Genomic DNA, 8,566 nt, shown 5'->3' with positions numbered 1-8,566 from the left:
AGAAGACAGCGAAGAGATTTAATATTAATGCTGATACTGTTATCATTCCAAAACGTCGGAAAAACAAAGGGCATCATTATTTCACTTAAAGGTTATAGTTATCGTACTAATACTATTTATCTGTTGATTATCGATATCAATAGCTTTGGCCTTGTGTAAATAATTTCCTATGTTTCTTTTAAGACCATTTTCTTTCGGATTAGGTCTTTTTAGTAAAATGGAGTGATTTTGAGTAGACGGTCCTGTTATTTTAGGTAATTCGATTGTCTCTAAAAATGTGATTTACAAAAGTGAGAGAGAGAGAGAGAGAGAGAGAGAGAGAGAGAGAGAGAGAGAGGGAGATAGATAGATAGATAGATAGATAGATAGATAGATAGAGAGAGAGGATAGAGATAGAGAGAGAGAGAGAGAGAGAGAGAGAGAGAGAGAGAAGAAAACAGAGAAACAAGAGAGAGAGAGAGAGAGAGAGAGAGAGAGAGGGAGGGAAACTGGGAGAGAAGAAGAAGAAAAAGAATGAGAGATAAAATGTAGACAAGAATAATAGATGGCAGTGATAGACACATGAAAATAAATAGCAATTATGGTAGATTAAGAATAAGATAAATTGAATAGAGAAATACATGAGGATAATTAAAACGGCCTACTTTCTTTAATCAAGATTCTAATTAAGTGATAAGGAACAATGGAAACCCACTGCTTTAATTTGGAAGACAGAGAAAAATCTAAAGGAAAAAACACTTGATTCTGATGATAATGATAACGATTAGCCTGTTTTATTAGGCTTTTGCAAGGCCAGTTGTAGACTACCATGCGCTGCACTTGCTGCAATGTAAGGAATCAGATATAAGTAGCTTGGAGGGAGTGCAAAATGCGGATTATCCTCGGCGCCCCGAGAATAGCAAGGATAGTCAACATGAGATCAGAACTAAACTTACCATCCATTTCTGATAGAATAATATTTATTTCCACCATATTTGGGGTCAACGCTCTGAGGGAACCCGTGTATCTCTCAGATTTCCAAAAACAACTGAAACATAAAATCACGCAAGTAGACGTGACTAATCACACGCACGCGCGCCCACTGATACACAAAATCTCCATGAACATTGCAAAGCTTAATGTCCCAATTAATAATATACCAAAAGGTCGATCCATTCCACCATGGAAAAAACTCAACATTGACCGTGCGCCTTACATACCTACCAGTGTACATAACTGCGTGTTAAAACAAATTGCGTTAGAAACGGTAATGGAACACACAGAATCTATGGGCGATGATGTATATGAGTGTCACGCTGACGGATCCATAAAGGGTGGATACAAAGCTGGTTGTGCTTGCGCTGTATACAAAAATGACTTACTACAACATCAAGTTACTATGAGAGTGCAAAATTGGGCCAGCACTACACAAACGGAGTTGGCAGGTACACTCCTTGCAACGGAATTCTGAATGTCTCGGGGCTCTGGAGCAGTTTTCTGCGACTCTCAGAGTGCTCTACGTTCACTAAATTCTTTCAGAGCAGATGGCGACGAGGAAATTGTGAGTTGCCTTGAGTGTAACATAACTTATACAATCGTGTGCAGTTTCAACATTTAGTTTGTATGGATACCATCTCATGTTGGCACACGCAAGCACGACCACGTAGACAAATTGGCGAAGGAAGCCTGCAGTAAAGATACTGTGAACATAGATCTTGCGATGCCTCTTGCTAGAGTTGCACACATATATTGAAAAGTTCTCATAAGGAAAGACTAGTAGATCTGACGAACACTCAAAGGCCTGAAAGCTGTACTATAAGGCACTACGATCAGTATAGAGATAGCAAGCCTTCCTATGTGACAATGTGACGTGGTTATTGCCAGAATACGTTTAGGTTACAGAATGTACTGGCAACTGCACGGTGCAAGAAGTGCAGATGAATCTAGATGTAGACTGTGTAACGAAGAAAACAAACGAACGCTTGAGCACTATATCTCGGAATGTCATGTGATACAGCCTTTCACACCACCTAACATGAGGTATAAAGAACTATGTGAATATTTCATTTCATCTGATACACTGGGAAAGATATATTCGCATTATACCCTAAATTTACTATGTAATAACTACCGTAAGCAAATAACAGTGTTATGGAAACACAGTGGCAAAAGCATATCAACGTAATATTTTTCATATGATGTATGATTTATATTTTCATTTTAGCCACGTACGTTTACAGTAGGCACAGAACAGTACTATGCCAAATATTTGTAAAACCGTCATCACGATTGCCCACGCCTGAGCAGATAGCCAGGGGTGGCAAAAACACTGACTTATCTTAATGATAACGAGATTTACAAGATGTTTAGGAATTATGATTTCAGAGAGACAGAAAAAATATATAGTATGATTCACACAAAAAATGTGATAGTAAATAATAACGAAAATCCATTTCTTAAACTAAGAAATAATAAGAAAAAACTAAATGTGGTATCGAGAAACAAAGAAAAAGGAAAAGAAATTTATAATATAAAAACTAATGAAAAAGAAAAAACGAAATGTGTTAACAAGAACCAACACATGAAGTCCAAAAAAAGAGAGAAAAAAATACAAAATGTGTTGACAAAAAAACAACACTGATAAAAAAAAAAAAACGAATGAAAAAAAAAACAGTAATAAAAAATAATAAATAACAAAAAAAAAAGACAAATGTGTCCACAAAAACCGCCACTGATAAAGAAAAGAAAAGAAAAGAAAAAAATAATAAATTTCCTTATCTCCCTCACCAATCGCCTTTCCCAGTCTTCCTTAACATTGCAAAGGCTTCGCAACTGGTTCTTGCAAAAGGTCAGTAGGTCATGCTCACACCCACAGTCCTAATGTCCCTTCGGCCCGAGACACGGCGCTCCTATTTCGTCATCTTGAGCTGAATTCTTAACTTTGTTTGTAATTCAGAACTGACGTTGGCGATGAAACACATAATTCTTTGTTCTGATTACTAGTTCTAAGCTGAAGGTGTGGATAAAGCATATTTCTCTTTCTGTGGCTATTTTTTAATTTGAATTTGTACATTACACGAAAGTTGTAGATTGTTTGTAATTATCATGGTGATGAGGGACTGAAAAAGTAATTGGTGATGGTTAAACGAAATGTGGGTTGTGACTCCCGTAGAGTTAGAGCGCTACGGATCATAAGTGAATTTATTTTTGTTGTGAACCTAATATTCACATGTCGCCGGGAAATATAATAATCAGAGAGAGAGAGAGACAGACGAAAGACAATTTGCAAGAGGACCAACCACAAATAAGACACAGAGACAAAACAGAAAACAAGCAACAGAAAACAGTAATTATCATTTTATGTAAAAAGAAGGGGGGTGGGGAGACAAATTAGCAAAAAGCGAACAACGTAATAAAACAAAGTAAAAAAAAAGGAAACCATACCATCTCAAACACACGTATTTTTTCTCGTTTTTTTCGCTTTTCTTTGTAAAAATCCTCGACCAAGTTTCCCTTTCCACGTGTCCAAGTGTCATCTACCTTTGTGACACTTATTTGGCAAGTGTCCCAGAGAGCGGAGAGTTGTCAAGAGCCGAGTGTCACGAAAGGAATGATGATTAATCGCGAAGTCTTGTGGTTATTTTTAATCTCTTTTTTCCACTCTTATGTCGTCTTTATTTAGTTTTTGCTTGTTTTGTTTGTTTGTATGTTTCATATCCGTTTTGTTTTTGTCGGTTTATCTTTTTTTCGTTTTCTGTTCTCTTGTTTTCTCTTTTCTTGTCATATATAGATTTTTTTTTTTTTTCACTTTTTTTCTGTCTTTTCCTTAATCCCGCCCTTACTCTCGATGATGATAGTAGGAAAATAGTAATGGCAATAAATAATAATGTTAAGTATAATAAAAACAAACAAAATACGAAATAACATTAGTAATAATACACCACAAAAAATATATATCAGCTAATTTTACAAATACTATAACAACCATAGTAACACCTATTCATAAAACAACAATAACACTAATCATTACATATAAAAAAGATAACAAAAAAATATATGACAAACAGAACACCACCGATATCCACAACCATTAAGACCAAACCATAACATTTCGATATAACCACACAACCACCACAAAAAAAAACGTATAAACCCAAATCTTCAAACTATATTACAAACTATATCCCAAAGCCCTCAGCAACACAGGTCCTCGCGTCGACCTCCGCCCACGTGCGCGTTGCAGACAAGATTGAGAATCATGTCCGTCTCATCCTCCACCGTGGAGGCTGAAGGATGGAAGGTGTCCACGCAGTTCAGGACCTCGGCGCCGTAGCCTGCGGTGTCCTGCTGCCGCCCTTTCCTGAGGGTCCTGCACTCGCGCCCGTTGGCCAGGTTGGCCGGGAGGCTCGAGTCCCACAGGAGGGCGCCCGTGACCCGCGCGGTGTGTTGCTGGGGAGGGCCAGTGGGGGGGCGAGCGTTAGAGGGTGAAAAAGTAACAAAAAGGTAAACACACACATATAGATAAATAAATAAATAAATATCTGTGTGTATATATATGTATATATATATATATATATATATATATATATATATATATATAAAATAAATATATATATATATATTATACATATATATATATATATATATATATATATATATATATATATATATTTTATATATATATAAATAACACAACACACCATACACTACATACTACACACACACACACACACACACACACACACACATATATGTATATATACATACATGTGTGTTGTGTGTATATTATATATATATATATATATATATATATATATATATATATATATATATATATATATATATATGTTTCTGTCTCAGTTTATATCTACTTACTTATCCACATATATATATCAACCTTACCTTTTGAATAATTGATGAAAAAAAAATAGGAAACAAAATATACATAGAGAAAGAAAAGACGAACGAACGAAAGTCCATCGTGCTGCTTTAAAACCACAAATCAAGAAAAACGGATGATGATAAATGGATCCAAAAGCAAAATCCCCGAAGCCTTTGGAAATCGTACCGTGACGCGATCGATCCAGTCCGCCGTCTGGTCTCCCTGGACGCTGTCGTGAGTGACGTCCCTCAGCCACTGCGTCAGCGCCTCCGGGTCGTCGGGCGAAGGGCGGGCGTCCGTGTACTTGCTGTGCCTCCTGAGGGAGAGAAAGGGGGTTGTGAACACATATACATACATATATATGCATACGCACACCGCCCGCAGGTATAAACGTACACGCGTATACACTCTAACACGCACGTCCGCACGTACAGTCACGCAAACTTTTTTTTTTTATGAATGTAAATGCATTTGTATAAGAGAGAGAGAAAAAAATACAATCCGAACCTCATATTCGTCCAGAAAATCACCAGATCCCCTTCAATTATATGAAAAGAAAAAGAAAACGAAGAGAGAGAGAGAGAGAGAGAGAGAGAGAGAGAGAGAGAGAGAGAGAGAGAGAGAGAGAGAGAGAGAGAAAGGGAGAGAAAAAGAGAGGGAGAGAAAGACATAGACAGAGCTGCACGAAAACGCCCTCACAGTACAACACTTCGACGTCCGGCGTACGATACCTGTGCCTCATCTGCGGGAGGAGGAGCACGCGGGTCCTCGTTGCCAGATGTGCGATGAGAGGCCGCATCGCCCTCCAGCGGCGTTCCACTTCGTCGGGAGCCGCAAGGGCGTCCAGGTTCTCGATGAGGGCGCCGCGGTACACCCACCTGCCGAAGCCTTTGGGTGGAAGGAGACGGGATGACGTGCAAGGGGATTTGAATTTTGTTTTGTCAAGGTAATTGTGGATTTTGATGTAATTTTGGGTCAACGTGGATTTCATTGCTATTCATCACGTGGACTTCGATGTCATTTGCCATTGCAGTTGGGGATTTTATTCTTACTTTTTTAGGGAAAAGGGGAGTTGGAGAGGGAGATACGGAGGCGAAATGAAGACAGGAAGAAGAAGGAAAAGGAAAAAGAAAGAAAAAAGAAAAAGCGAAAGAAAGAAAGAAAGAAATGAGGGAGACGAAAGAAAAGGAGAGAAAAGCTAGAGACAGTGAAGGGGAAATACGAAGTTAAAAAAAAATATGAAGATAGAAATATAAAGAAAAACGACAATGGAGAAAGAGAGGTGGATAAATTAGGGATAGAGAAAGAGAGAATAAGCTAGACGGTGAGAGAAATGAGGATATGAGAAAAGAAAAGAAAAATAAGCAGAGAACGAAGGGGAAAAAAGTTATGCGAAGAGAGAATAGAGTAAACTAAAATAGGGAAACGGAGGAGAGAGAGAGAGAGAAAAAGCAAAAGTAAACAGAGATAAAGACGACAATAGACAGACAGACAACATTCACATGCAGTCAAAAAGCAAAAATGTAAAATTATCCCTCCTTTCTAGTATTTAATTTTATTTTCCATTATTATTATTATTACTATTATAATTATTATCATCATTATTATTATTATTACTATCATTATTATTATTATTATCATTATTATTACTATCATCATTATCATCATCATCATTCATCATCATTATGATCATCATCATTATCCTTTTTATCACAGGACCCGACCAACGAGCACGACGTCGGGCAGCCTCCCGCGCCCCGCCATCCAGCCGCGCAGCATCTCCGTCGGCCGCAGGTCGTTGTAAGGGCCGGAGACCATGCCCCTCGATGCCCAGACCACCGTGGCCCTCATGCCCGTGGCCTCGCTCGTGGCGTCGATGGTCGTTTGGATTTTGCGCCGCACCAACACCTCGCTGTAGTTCCGCCAACTCACGGGCTCGCCCTGGAGGGGGGGGGAGAGGGGGAGGAGGGGAGGGGAGGGGAGGGGGAGGGTCGTCATTGCTGTGATTTTTAGTTATTGTTGTTGTTTTATCATGATCTTTATCGTTTTATCATTATTATTATTATTAACAGCATCTTCATTATTTTCTTCTTACTATTGTTGTTGTTATATTTATTATTCTTTTCTTATTATTATCATTATCTTTATCATTTGTTATCATTTATATCATAATTGTTGTTATTGCTATTCTTTCTTCTTTTTCTTCTTCTTCTTCTTCTCATTATTATTATTATTATTATTATTATTATCATTATTATTATTATTATCATTATTATTATTATTATCATTATTATTATTATTATCATTATTATTATTATTATCATTATCATTATCGTCACCATCATCTATAAGTCTATTCATTGACTGATTCATTCTTCCATCCACCCACCCACCCACTCCTACCTTTCCACCCCACCTCCCCCCTTCCCTTCCATCCATCCACCCCCCCACCCAAATCCCCCCCAACCTCCCTCCCCCCCAACTCACCGCCACCGTCAGCCTCCAGTCCCTCCGCGTCGCGTTGACGAACCGCTCGAACCTCACTCTGACTTTGGAATCCCCGACGAAGGCGATCCAGAGAGCCGGCGTTCCTCTTCGCCGACGCGCCGACAGGCATGTCTCGACGTCGGGCGGAGTGTAGTGGCGGACCTTGAGGCAGGGAGGGGGGGAGAGGGAGAGGGAGAGAATGGGGATGAGTGAGGGGGGAGGGGGGGGGGAGGGGGAGGGAGGAAGAGAGGGAGAAGGAGAGAGTGAGGGAAACAGAGAGAGGAGAGAGAGAGAGAGAGAGAGAGAGAGAGAGAGAGAGAAGGGGAAAAAGAGAGACAGGATCGGAGCACAAGGGAGGAGGAGGAGAAGCACGGAGATGAGAAGGAGGAAGAGGAGGAGAAGAGCACCAGGAGAAAGGGAAGGAAGAAAGGGCGAGGAAGGGAAAGCGAACGAGAGGAGAGAGCAAACGAAAAATAATCACAGAAAAACTGAAGTAAAGAAATTGAGAAATCTCACTTCGGTAATAGCAATAACTGCAATAAGCAATTGTTAATAAATCATTAAGAAAACGCTAAACCAGAGTCAACGCAAGAAAGTAAAGAGAAATAATTACTTATGAAAGTGACTATAACAACAAACGAAATAAAAACGTATAATATGATGAACAAACAACAACAACAAAATTTTTACTTTAAAATCAAAAACATAAAAATATTTTACATTCAAAACAAAAAGGCACATGATCAGCAAACACTGAAAAATAACAAATAAGATATTTACCTTACAATAAAAAAAAAAACATATTAAACAAACAATCCAATAAAAAAAAACAAGAAACCTACCTTGCAAGGCAGGTACGGCAGACTCCCATTCAGAATTTCGAGACGTGATCGAGACAGGACTTCGTATCTCACACCACGATGCCCCTTTTCTCTTATTTCTTCTTCCTCTCTTTGTTCTTCCCTCCTTCCCTTTGTGAGGAAGGAATAAGGGAGATCCGATACCCGCAGGAAGGACGATGAAGGAGGAGGAGAGGGAGAGAGAGAGAGAGAAAGGGGAGAAGAAAGTGTGTTCGTTTCCCTCCCTTCTTGCGAGTCGAAGCCCCGGATGGAAAGCAGAGACGGAAGGAAATCGGACAGCGCCGCGTACAGGTCGGTCCCGGCGCCCTCCGGACCCTCGTCGCGCGCGCTCTCCAAGGCTCTAATAAGCTCGAGAAGC

This window comes from Penaeus monodon, chromosome 7 (assembly GCF_015228065.2).
Source record: "Penaeus monodon isolate SGIC_2016 chromosome 7, NSTDA_Pmon_1, whole genome shotgun sequence".
In the NCBI taxonomy this organism is placed as follows: Eukaryota; Metazoa; Arthropoda; class Malacostraca; order Decapoda; family Penaeidae; genus Penaeus; species Penaeus monodon.
This window is presented reverse-complemented; position numbering follows the sequence as displayed.